At 40.0% G+C, this 12,567-nt stretch overlaps 1 long non-coding RNA gene across 1 annotated transcript in view; it reads right to left on the reverse strand.

Annotated features, from left to right (window-relative positions):
• Nucleotides 1-12,453, reverse strand: part of LOC107983395 (uncharacterized) — a 15,486-nt gene extending 3,033 nt beyond the window's left edge. The window contains exon 1 of the long non-coding RNA XR_010005461.1: nt 12,008-12,453. This is a non-coding gene — a long non-coding RNA (uncharacterized LOC107983395). The remainder of the gene's footprint in view (nt 1-12,007) is intronic.
• Nucleotides 12,454-12,567: the final 114 nt, after the last annotated feature.

Raw genomic sequence — 12,567 nt, forward strand, 5'->3', positions numbered from 1 at the left:
TGCGCTATTAGCGTAGGAATGGAAAATAAGCTATAAATGTTAATATTTAGTACTTTTTTTTGGTAATTTTGGGTGGAAATGGATAAGATATGATTCTCTATATTCCCTAGTATATTTTAATCAATGAAGGCATAGCCTGAACTCTATTTAACCCTGAAAATTCCTGCCTTCCCTCATTCTAGATTCTGGGCTTCACACACAAAAGAGGATAAACTGTCACCATAAGATTTAATCCATGTTGCATCTGCATGGCCCATAACGAGAGATTGGCCCACCCCAGATCGGAGCAGTCCCCGGGGTGATAAAATCTCATATGGTAATGTTGACCACAAACCCATCCGGACCCCTGGGGAGCCATGGGAAGACTTCCCGCTGGTCCTGCCACCATAATCCCATAGTGTCAATATTTACTGTCATCTCCGTCACACCTCAGGTGTTCATTAACTGTGTATGTGCATAAAAACCCGGACATTCCAAATGGCCCTATTCAAAACAGCAATAATCTTAAGATTATCTTAGAAGGCGCTAGCCTCGGGTAATCGCTTTGCATAAGATAACTCCAATGATTCATTCACCAGAACCCATTGTCTAGCTGACTTCCACCTTCCCCAACCTGATTGGCCCTGGCAGAGGCAAAGGATGTTCCTCATTGGCTAAGGCGCGGGGCGGGAAACCAAGCTCCCGCCTAGTGCGGCGCTCTCGACCTATCAGCAGCCAGATGGGCGGAGGGACAGGGCGGGAGATTCAAGCAGACTTCAAACTTAGAAATGTATAAAATGGCTTTATTTTGAATGTATCGTCACATCTTGCATGTCGAATTATTGCTGCCTGATGTCCTTTTCAGCTGAATTGCTTTAATAAACACTTTGTCAGTTTTTCCTTCAACTTGGCAGAGTCTTTTTCCTTTCGGTCTCAGGTAAATTTATATTCCGGGTTATTTTCTGCTTCCCTAACGGCTCACCAAGGTTCGTTCCCTCATCGGAGGAAGCGATCAGATCTCCCTCACAGGGCAGATCCTGGCTAATCGCGGTCTCGATAACACTGTGATGAGTAAAAGTTAACATGGATTTCTCAAAACCATAGCATATTTTGATTTCAGTAAGGCTTTTGACAAGATTCACTATGATATTCTTGTAAACAAGCTAATAAAATGTGGGCTAGAGTACAACTATCTCTAGCCCACATTTGTATTTGGTTGACTGAGGCCCTATCTATGGCCCCTTCTACACTGCCTTATAAAATCCACATTATCTGCTTTGAACTAGACTATATGGCCATGTAGACTCATATAATCCAGTTCAAAGCAGATAATCTGGATTTTATATTGCAGAACAGAAGAGGCCTACACTGCCATATAAAATCCAGATTATCTATTTTGAACTGGATTATATGTCAGTGTAGACTTATATAATCCAATTCAAATAAAATAATGTGGATTATATGGAAGTGTAGAGGGGTTCTGATCAATAGTTTTGCTTCATCCTGGAGAGAAGCCACTAATCGGTTGCCACGTGATACTATGCATGCGGTACTGTTATATGAGCCCATATGGTATCCTAGTTTGAACATGGCCTAGGATTTTAGGAGACCAGGGTTCAAATCCCCAATCAGGCCCCTTCTACACTGCCATATAAAATCCAGATTATCTGTTTTGAACTGGATTATATAGTAGTATAGATTTATATAATCCAGTTCAAATAAAATAATGTGGATTCTCTGCTTTCATAATCTGGATTATATGGCAGTGTAGAAGGGGCCTCAGCTATAGGAATCCACTGGGAGACCTTGAACAAATCATGCTCTCTCAACCTCAGAGGAAGACAATGACAAACTTCATCTGGATAAAACTTGCCAAGAAAACCCTAGGAAAGGGTCACCATAAGTCACTTGAAGATATGTAGCAACTATAATGCTATTATGTAATGTATATTGAATGCAACAGTGGGGAGTACTGATTGACAGATGATTACAACGTGCCATTATTATCCAATGGGGTTTGGTTCTAGGACTCCCTTATAGATACCATTGTTTGCTCAAGACCCATTATATACAATAGCACAATACAATTGCATCCATTATATAAAAGGGCAAAATTAAAGTTTGCTTTTTGGAATTTAAAAAAATATTTTCAAGATGTGGGTGATTGAATTTGTGGCTGCATAATTCATGGATACAGCTGGATGGCTGTACTTCTTTGCCTCCATGGCGAAATTAAGTGGCCATTGCTTTTTAAAGTACTGGCAAAATCATGAGCCCTTGGATTAGGAATTAGTCTTTGCCTATGTTTCACAACACTACATTAAGAGTTATTGGCCCCAACCAATAAATATTTATTTATTGTCTCCTTCGGACAGAGAGGCAGCACATTCTTTTGGTTTAATTGAAAGCTGGTGCTGTGGGTTTGGCTTAATCCACCCTCCTCCTCCTCCTTCATTAGATAACGTCTCGCTGAAACCACACTCTGCAAGCTCACAGCATTCCAATCTGCTGATCCCAAGTGGCAGCCTGCTGGGGCTCTCTGCTGTGTGAGCAATACATGTGCTGATGGGGCAGAAACAATAGAGCCAGGCCCTTCTTTTGCTGCTTCCCCATCCCAGCCTCTCACTCTCTTTCTCTGCATCCCTCCACCCCCCCCCCCCACCCCGCCACTGGGTGTGTCCTCCAAAGTGAGAGGCACAAAGCAGGCAGAGAGATGCTTCAAAGTAATGGGGGGAATTTGACCCACCCAATGTGGGAAACATGACCTCTGCTGGGAAAGTGGGTCATTGCGAGGAAACAGGAAGGGGGGAAAGCACTAAAGATGAGGATGACTGCTTCAGGGAAATGTGTTTTCCTTTTTTTCTTTTTTCTTTTTTTTTTACAAAAACACACACAACAGGATGCAGGGGCCAAAAAGCTAGGAAAGGATGATTGTGAGCAAAAGCCCCGGCATATGCAGGGAAAAGGTGTGGACTGATAGAACGGGATCTTTTTAAAAATATGCATGCTAATGCTTGCATAAAAGCAGAGGAATGGTTCAATAGAAGAGAGCTGAGGTGCAAAGTGTACAGGCCCCTATGTTCAGCCTTGCTGCATGGTCAGGAGGATGCATATAAGCACAGTGATCACAGAGGCTTGGAAGGAGGCAAAGTTTGGGGCTACCGTTCCTAGACTTAGCCCTCAAGAATGCAGGGAGCAACCTGGTTGGGAGAATCTGGTTGGCATGGTTCTGAAAGGAAGTTTTCTGAGCTTTGATTGGAAAAGCTGCATTCCAAAGTTCTCTCTCCGGGGAATGTAGTGTCTGGCTCTGGATAAGGCTGTCTCAGGCTCCTTCCACACAGCTGTATAAAATCCACATTGAATTGGATTATATGGCAGTGTGGACTCAGGTAATCCAGTTCAAAACAGATATTGTGGATTATCTGCCTTGATATTTTGGGTTATATGGCTGTGTAGAAGGGCCCTCAGTCCTCGAATAATATTGGAATAATAAAGTTGGTGATCAAATTTTGAAGATTATAAAGTGTGTCTGCCACCCTATATGCAGTTATGAAACACAGTGAATTTCACGACCGGACAGGCAGGGCAGAGGATTGCACTGAAAAGGTGTTCTATAGTTTAAGGCTATTCACAAGATGCTAAGGTCCTCTCTCCTCATGGTAACCAGATAATTATTTCCAAGGGTAAACATTGCCTTCCTCCACATTGCCGTATAATCCAGTTCAATGTGGATTTTATGCAACTGTATGGAAGAAGCCTGAGACAGCCTTATCCAGAGCCAGACACTACGTTCCCCAGAGAGAGAACTTTGGAATGCAGCTTTTCCAATCAAAGCTCAGAAAACTTCCTTTCAGGACCACAGCAACCAAATTCTCCCAACCAGTTTGCTCCCCACAATCTTGACGGCTGAGGAAGTCTAGGAGGTGTGGCCCCAAACTTTGCCTAGTTCCAAGCCTTTGTAGTCACTGGGCTTATATGCATCCTCGCTTTGCACATCAGCTCCCTTCTATTGAACATTCCTTAGCTTTTATGCAAACATGGGCATGCATATTTTTTTTAAAAAAAGATCCTGTTATATCAGTCCAGTACATGCCACACTTTTCGCCATTTGAAAACAGCGGCAAAATCTTTGTCTCACCCAGAACAACAACAAACTCCAAATGGCCAAAATACTCTCGTTAAAATTTGCGATCAACAATATTCTGAGTTTCTTCTGAAATTTTGAAATATAACATCTATCACCTTTAACCATTCACCTGGCTGACTAGTTTTATGGGGGGCAGCTCCATCTCTAGTTCTATGTATTATCATCTAGGAATATGACAGTCTGCTTTTCAGGTTTCCAGCCATCTATCCCTATATCTGGTGGTGGCAAATTCCACTGTATGCTATGTGAAGAAGCAGTGCTTTTCACAAGCAAAGAAGCTGAGAGGCTTGTCAGCCTAACACCTCTTTATCTGACAGCGAGAATAACAGCTGTCTCCCATGCAAAATTGGACAAATGGGTTTATTTACATAGCGATATGTAATGCTCAATGCCCCCCACTGTGTGCTCAGCAGCTGAGCCTTTATGAAGAGGTAGTAAGCACTAAGCAATATACATTGCATGGAATATAGGAACTCTGTAAAAGAAACAAATTCATGTGCAAACTACTTCACAAACTAATTTACACAAAGATACGGAGAATGAAGCAGAGGAACAATATCAAAGTAAAAGAAAAATTAATCTACATAAAAACATTGCAGCTAAGTATTTATGTACTCATCACAGATCATCTTCAGATGGGCAAGTCATGGGTATCTGAAAAATAGGCCATCAAAAATACTGGCAACATCAGATTTCACAAGGAATTAAATTTAAAGCTGCTACCTCCAACCTGGTGCCATCCAGATGTGTTGGACTAAAGCTCCCATCATTCTAGTAACATATCCAGGATAGGAAGTGGGGGCTTCTTGTTCAACTTATTTACAGAGTGACACATTGAGGAAGGATAGTTTAAATTAAGTGGAAGGCAGAGAACAAATTCCCAACAGCATGTGCTAGCATTAGTTTGTTTGCTTTGTCAAACTGGAAGTTGTATGATGTCATTTCCATTTTTGTTCATTTTTAGCCATTAGGGCAATGTTTGGAGTTTGTAGGGATTCTGGTGATCAAATATGCCATGTTTGGAAATGGTTTTTTAGTCTTTGCTATTTGGTTTATGTGGTGAAGATGTAAGCACATGTTTCTTGAGCAACCCTTCATGGCTACCTTGCTTTGTTGTTTTGATGTTTCTGACCCACTCAGTAGCACACACTGATTAATTACAGCTCTGTGGGTTACAAGCCATTCTATAATTTCTGAGAGCATTACACCTTTTACTGCTGAACAATATAACCCAAGAGTCCTGTTCAGACAACAGTCTCATACTCAGTTATTGTGTCCATTGAGGGGAAGAGTGGGTTTGTTCCCAGTGCCCTCACCCACAGTGTGGCATCCAGCCAAAGCTCTGTACACAGCCTCCACATGTGCAGATGTAGGCACATAAGCACAGACTCAGCTGTCTCTTAAAGCATCAGCTGAGGGCATCCAGCTTTGTTCCCCTTTTGCTTTTTCCCCAGAGAGAAGGGTATTATGGGAACAAAACTGTGCGCATCGGAAAGGAGCCAGTGGCATCACAAAGAACAACCATAGGCATGATAACAGAGGCAGTACTTTGGAACAACTGGGATCTTCTGAGAAATGTAGCCCAAGCTCTGGTTCAAGATATGGTTTTGCCTCCTGATATCATCCAGTCCAGATGGTGACTAGGAAAAATCCGTCCCACATCTGCAGATAGATTCCTCATCTATGCTCTATATGAAGAGCTGTCTATACTAGTGGTTTGCAACCTTTAATCCTCCAGGTTTTTTAACTTCAACTCCCAGTAGTCCCAGCCAGTTTACCACCTGTTGAGATTTGTAGGAGCTGAAGTTCAAAATAATCTAAATAATCATAGATAAACTGCAAATATCAAAATTCCATAGGATGGTGCCATGGCAGTTGAAGTGAAATCTTGGCTCTATAATTGTGCAGTGTGAAAGAGTCCCTGCTCTGATTTCACAATGAGAAAGAATCCAGCATTAGGAAAAAGCAGAAGTTTGGGGATCTTTAATCCCTCCTTATTATCCAACATATTCGCTTATCCAACATTCTGCCAGCCCATTTATGTTGGATAAGTGAGACTCTACTGTATACATCCCATTTTTTTCAGGACTGAATGCATACTGGGTCACACCTGATTCTTACATTCTGAAAATATTGTACTTATCACATCAATGAAGGCTGGCTTCTCCCAATCCATTTGAATGCCTCCCTACATATCATCATCATCATCATCATCATCATCATCATCATCATCATCATCATCATCATCATCATCATCATCATCATCTCTAATATTGTGCAGTGACATAGCCTGGAAGTCTTGCACCACCATTCTTGCAAGATTTTAGCTGGGGGACTGCATACTGATTTGACAGTCATATGTTGAAATAGCACCTCAAAATCATATTAAATACAAAAACATGATTAGAATCTTGTGTGCAATTGCTCCGTTCCTGCGACATTTTGCAGACGGATTTTGATGGATTGCTGATGGAATGGAACAAATGTCATGTGATAGGACCCATTCAGAATGTTGTTCAAGGACTCTCAGAAACTAAGTTTATCCCAATGTGATAAGGTCCCTACTCTTGGATCACAGACATCTTCACTGTTGATTCTTCAGTCAAATTGAAAACTGACAGGAGGGGGAAACTGATACAAATTCCAGGTCTTAACAATCTAGAAAGGGCATTGGGGGCCAACTATATTACAAGGGTTTTTCTCTTTCTCAGTAAAATCATTACCGTATTTGTTTTTAACATCCATTGTAAAATTGTTGAATTTCAAAAAAAGCAATATTATATACAAAGTCCAATTATTTATCTGCCAATGCAGACCCTTAATCACTGCTTCTTAAACTGTGGGTCCCAACCCCTTAGCTCAATGTGGTGGTCATAAAAATTGGCAACAGTAAAAGGTTTCTGAACACCACCCATTTACACAAATCTGTGTAACATGCAGTGTTTGCAGTGGACTCTGCAGAAAATGCTTCAATTGTACTCCACAAAAAGGAAAATCAGCGTGTTTAGCAAGCCTTGCAAATGCAGATTTATTTTAAGTAAATGTTTGATTTTATACCTATTTAATGTCCCTATTTTATTTCTTGGACAATAAGGGGTTGCGGGTGTAAAATATGTAAAAAGGTATGCTCTAAATAAACTACTTGCATGGATACACAAAAGTTTGGAAAATAGTGAACCCTATGGAAATGAAGCAGCCCCTGGTGGTGCAGCAGATTAAACCACTGAAGTGCTGAACTTGCTAAATGAAAGGTCGGTGGTTCAAATCTGGGGAGTGGGGTGAGCTCCCACTGTTAGCCCTAGCTTCTGCCAACCTAGCAGTTCGAAAACATGCAAATGTGAGTCGATCAGTAGGTACCACTCCGGCAGGAAGGTAGCAGTGCTCCATGCAGTCATGCTGGTCACATAACCTTGGATGTGTCTACGGACAACGCCGGCTCTTTGGCTTAGAAATGGAGATGAGCACCAACCCCCAGAGTTGGACATGACTAGACTTAATGTCAGGGGAAAACCTTTACCTTTACTATGGAAATGAAGGACTTTTGGCCCCAAAAGACCATGGAATCATGCTTGAGAACCTGGATAATGCCACAAGAGGACATATTTTGTTAGACATAGATAAATGAAAACATAGATATGATGGTCGTACTGTTATTTCATGTTCAATGCATACTTTATTCTAAATAACATCTTACAAACATGAGCTATGAACCAAGCATTTGTAGTAGCTTCTTTTGTTGGTCTGTCTTTGATGGGGAGCCCAAAAATGTTTCCACAAGGCTTGAAAATGCTCTTAGTGGTCTTGGCCATGTTGCCTAGCCAACCAAATCTTCACCTCTCTTTCTTGCATTACAAGCGTTCATATGATTTTTATTCCATGGATGACAGCAGTTGGTGCTGGTTCTTCCATCATCTTGCCCCATCCTGTGTTATTTCCATTTCAAATGCACCACTGTCTCCTCCTTCAGTGGCAGAGCCGGGCAGGGAGACACTGTGTGAGGCCGCCACAGCCATTTGCCCAAGAAGACAGGGCGTTCTCTGCTTTATCAGCTCATTGCAGATTCACACAAAACATTTGAAAGGAGAGAAAGGTTTTTCCCAGTGGTGTCTTATCAGACTGCTGAGCCTAGGATGCTGCTTTGTTTCAGCTCATGTTCCAATTAAAGATGGAAATGACATTCAAGTGAACAATTGCTAATTCTCAGAAGATTATCTGAGTCTGACAGCTGCCCCAGTGCCTCCGTCTTGCTTCAGAACACACAGAGCCTCTTGCTCTTTCTGTTGGGCACATCCCTGGCATTGCAAGGGCACACTTGCTAGCTTTTCTTATTGGGTGCTCAATTCAAGATGCATATGCACAAACAAGAACCCAAGCTTCCCCCCACCACACATCCCATGGCCAAGCAATTACTATCTGTCTGTTTCCCCCCTCAGCATGCTTGAGGTCTAGAAACAAATTTAATAAAAGCTAAGAAACATAAGAGTCAAGATCCCAGCAAACCACCATTATCTTTAGTTCCACAGTCCACAAAGCAACCATGTATTTATGTACCGTATATACTCGAGTATAAGCCAACCCGAATATAAGCCAAGGCACCTAATTTTACCACAAAAACTGGGGAAACTTATTGACTCGAGTATAAGACGAGGGTGGGAAATGCAGCAGCTACGGGTCAAATTCAAAAATAAAAATAGATATTAATAAAATTGTATTATTTGAGGAATCGGTAGGTTAAATGCTTTTGAATATTTATATAAAACTGTAATTTAATATAAAAAATAAGACTTTAATAAGATAAGACTGTCCAATTCTGAATACCTATATACTCAAGTATAAGCCGACCTGAATAGAAGCCAGCCAGGACCCTCACTCGAGTATAAGCCGAACGGAGCTTTTTCAACCCTAAAAAAGGGCTTATACTTGAGTATATACAGTATTTATTTATATCTCACTTTAACTCTCCATACAGAGACTCAAAGCGATTCACAATCAAAAACATTACAGTATATCATTATATATCATTATATATTATCAGTAGTAATTATATTTATATATTAGTATTACTATATTACAATATTATTATTGTATTATTATTATTAGTATTATATTGTATTATATGGAGCCGCTGGTGGTGCAATGGATTAAATCCTTGTTCCAGCAGAATTGCTGACCGAAAAGTCAGCGGTTCGAATCCAGGAAGCGGGGTGAGCTTCTGTCTGTCAGCTCTAGCTCTCCAGGCGGGGACATGAGAGAAGCCTCCCACAGGATGATAAAACATCAAACATCTGGGCGTCCCCTGGGCAACGTACTTGCAGACAGCCAATTCTCTCACACCAGAAGCGACTTGCAGTTCCTTAAGTCACTCCTGACACCAAAAAAATGTGTTATATTATAGCTTTATTATCAATATTATATGTATACGCAGATGAATGAGAATTTAATACTGACTGTAACTTGTGGGTGAAGAAAGGGATTTTTTCATAGTGAGAACATCTGATAGGCTTTTGGGTGAACATTGCTTATGTATTGGTCAGTCCCCTTCTGGTTGTGATAATTGATGGAAGGCTTTTTATAGAACACAGGCAAATTCACATTTGAGTTCTTTACGAACTCTTGGATGGATGTCATCTAGATCTAGCAATCTGTTTGTTATTCCTCAGTAAGTTTTAATGTTAATTATTTACCACTATTATTAGCCTGAGTTGTCCTCCTTGGGGGGAAAAATCAGACATGATTGTATAGTGAAGGAGGAAAAGAATTTATTTAGCTTGTAGTGCAAATTATTTATCCCCTTTTATTTCTTTTACTCCATTGTCATTCAGTGGTTTAGCTGCTTCCTTATGGTTTTCTGCTGCTGATTTACTTAAAGAATTCTTTATTGTTAGTCTTACTGCTATTAGCAATATGTTCTTCAGTATCCTTTTTGCGACTCTAATTGCCATCTTGCATTTCTTTCATGCTACTTTATTTTCTTTAGTGTTGCCTTTGTTTTGACAAGACTAATGGTTTCTGAAGGACCTTTCTCTCTCCTTAAAAGCTTCCTTCACAGGACAACTTCCCATGCTGACAACCCCTTGGACCTTGTGCTATCTTTCTGACCTGTGCCCATTCCAGCTAAGCCACCCTGGTTTTGGTTTTAATTAGCCATGAAGCCTGGGAGAGATTGGATCCCCTTGACTTTTCTCTTCTGTTTCCTTTTTACCAGATCCCAAATTTTAGAGACAATTCCTCTTTTGAAGTCAAACACGTCTGCATTGGGGTTTTCTGGTGTTTTTCCATTTACATATAAATTAAATTTGATAGCATTGTGGTCACTGGTTCCAGTCAATTCAAACACACTCACATCTTACACTAAATCCTGAATGAAATCTTATTATTTGTTGTTGTAAACTGTCATGTTGACTTCAATTTGTGGCTGCTGTATGAATGAGAGGCCTCCAAGTACAACTTTTATTGACAGGCATGCTCAGGCCTTGCAGAACCACACCTTCCTTGATTGTTTTTTTTAACCCGTCAGGAAGCCACCTTTTCCCCAAAATTCAATTAAAAAGTTGCTTGGGACCAGAAGTGTTTTGCATTTAATTTTTTTGGGGGGGATTTTTTAAATATTTGCACATGTATGATGAGATATTTTGGAGATGGAACTCAAATCTAAACGTGAAATGTATTTATTTATGTTTCAGATACCCTTTATACATATGGCTGAAATATAATTTTAAATGTGATATTTTAATAATATATGCATGAAAAATGTTTATGTATATTGAACTATCAAAAAAACAAAAGTTTCACTATTTGGTCAATTTTGGATTTGGAGCATTTTGGATTTTTAATTTCCAGAATCAACCTCTATAGCCAACAAAGTTGGGAAGGGGCGGTGGAAAGAAGATGAACTATTCACAAGTGTATTGTCCACAGTGGAAGACTGATATCTGAATACCTTATTTTTGCTAAACCAAGGCTATGATTTTTTTATTTTAATTTATATATGTTTTACTATGTAATCAAACAAGAGAAATGGACCTCAATCCATATAATGCTTTCCTGAAGGGTGTTAGGCAGTAGCTGAAATCCTGTTCTAAAATTGATGATGGACTCAATATAGATGGTCTACAAGTTATGTCAACTTGATACCACTTTAAACCTCCTAAGGAATCCTGGGATTTGTCATTTTACCTTGGGAAGTGTATTTCAGAGGAATTCTCTAGAACACTCTAGCAGGGAATTATAAGCATCCCACTATGGCAGTTCAAGTGGTATCAAATTATATATATGCTATACATACATAACTATGTAGAGCAAATACACCTTATGCTAAAACTATTCAACATTGATACATGCCCTCTCAAATTTAAGGAAAAGAGAAAATAATTGTATTTCCTGAAACAGAAACATACAGAAGAACTATTACCTTCCCACTCATCACACTCCAAGCAGTCATTATTTCTCTATATACACAAAGTCTAAATACAGTAAAAACATGTAAGATTCCTTAAAACCTCTGTTTTCATGACAGAGACCTACGAGGAAGTCAAAGCAGCAGATCGCAGCCACAATTTCTCCTTCCCTCCACACATTGATTTTGCATTACTGTTTCAGACTTTCCAGAAACATCCAAAGTGGAAGGAAGGAAGGACAGATAGATGTAACCTGATCCATTATTCATTCAAGTGAATAGGATTATTTGCCATGAAAAATCATTCTCATCAGCATCAGGATCCCCACAAAGTCTATCCATAGGCTTACAATGGAAATCTCCCAGTATTTGTTCTGTTTCTTTCATATGTTTCCCCACCTTTTCCCTGCCTTAATCACCTTATATTTACAAAACAAAACCTTCCACATGTTTGGGAAGTGGAATTCCAAATGCTCAGAACTTACAACATTTCCTTAAATGCAAATGAGTTCTTCAAACATTTCCCCAGTTGCTTTCTTCAAAGCTCAGTGCTTTGCCTCTTAATGGTTTCCTGATGGGTTAAAAGAGACAATTATCTCTTCTTTGCAGGCTGCCTTTCCTTGGGGTTTTTTTTTCATTATTTTAGTTCCCGAGTCTCTTTTTTCATGGGTAGAGTGTAAGACACTTTAGCAGAAGGTGTTATGATAAATTTGTATATGCAAACGCTTATCATAGCAGTCTTCACAGCTGTGCCCTGAGGAAGAGTATGAAAATGTAGGCAGCTGTGTTATTCCACATTAACAAATCAGTTCTAGGAGTTTGCATTTCCAACAGGAGCAGGTCTTTTATAAGACTCAAATGTCTTAATTACCCATTCAAGACCAAGCCACCCGACAGTGCGTTGCATTACAACAAGGGTAGCTGTACTCTTGTCATTACCTTCCTATGGCAAAAGGAACACATGCTCCTGTATGGCAAGAAGGCAGCAGCAGTGCTGCTGATTTTCTTTTCTTTTTTTTGTTTATTCTTTCAGTTGCTTCCGACT

This window comes from Anolis carolinensis, chromosome 4, assembly GCF_035594765.1.
Source record: "Anolis carolinensis isolate JA03-04 chromosome 4, rAnoCar3.1.pri, whole genome shotgun sequence".
Lineage (NCBI taxonomy): Eukaryota > Metazoa > Chordata > Lepidosauria > Squamata > Dactyloidae > Anolis > Anolis carolinensis.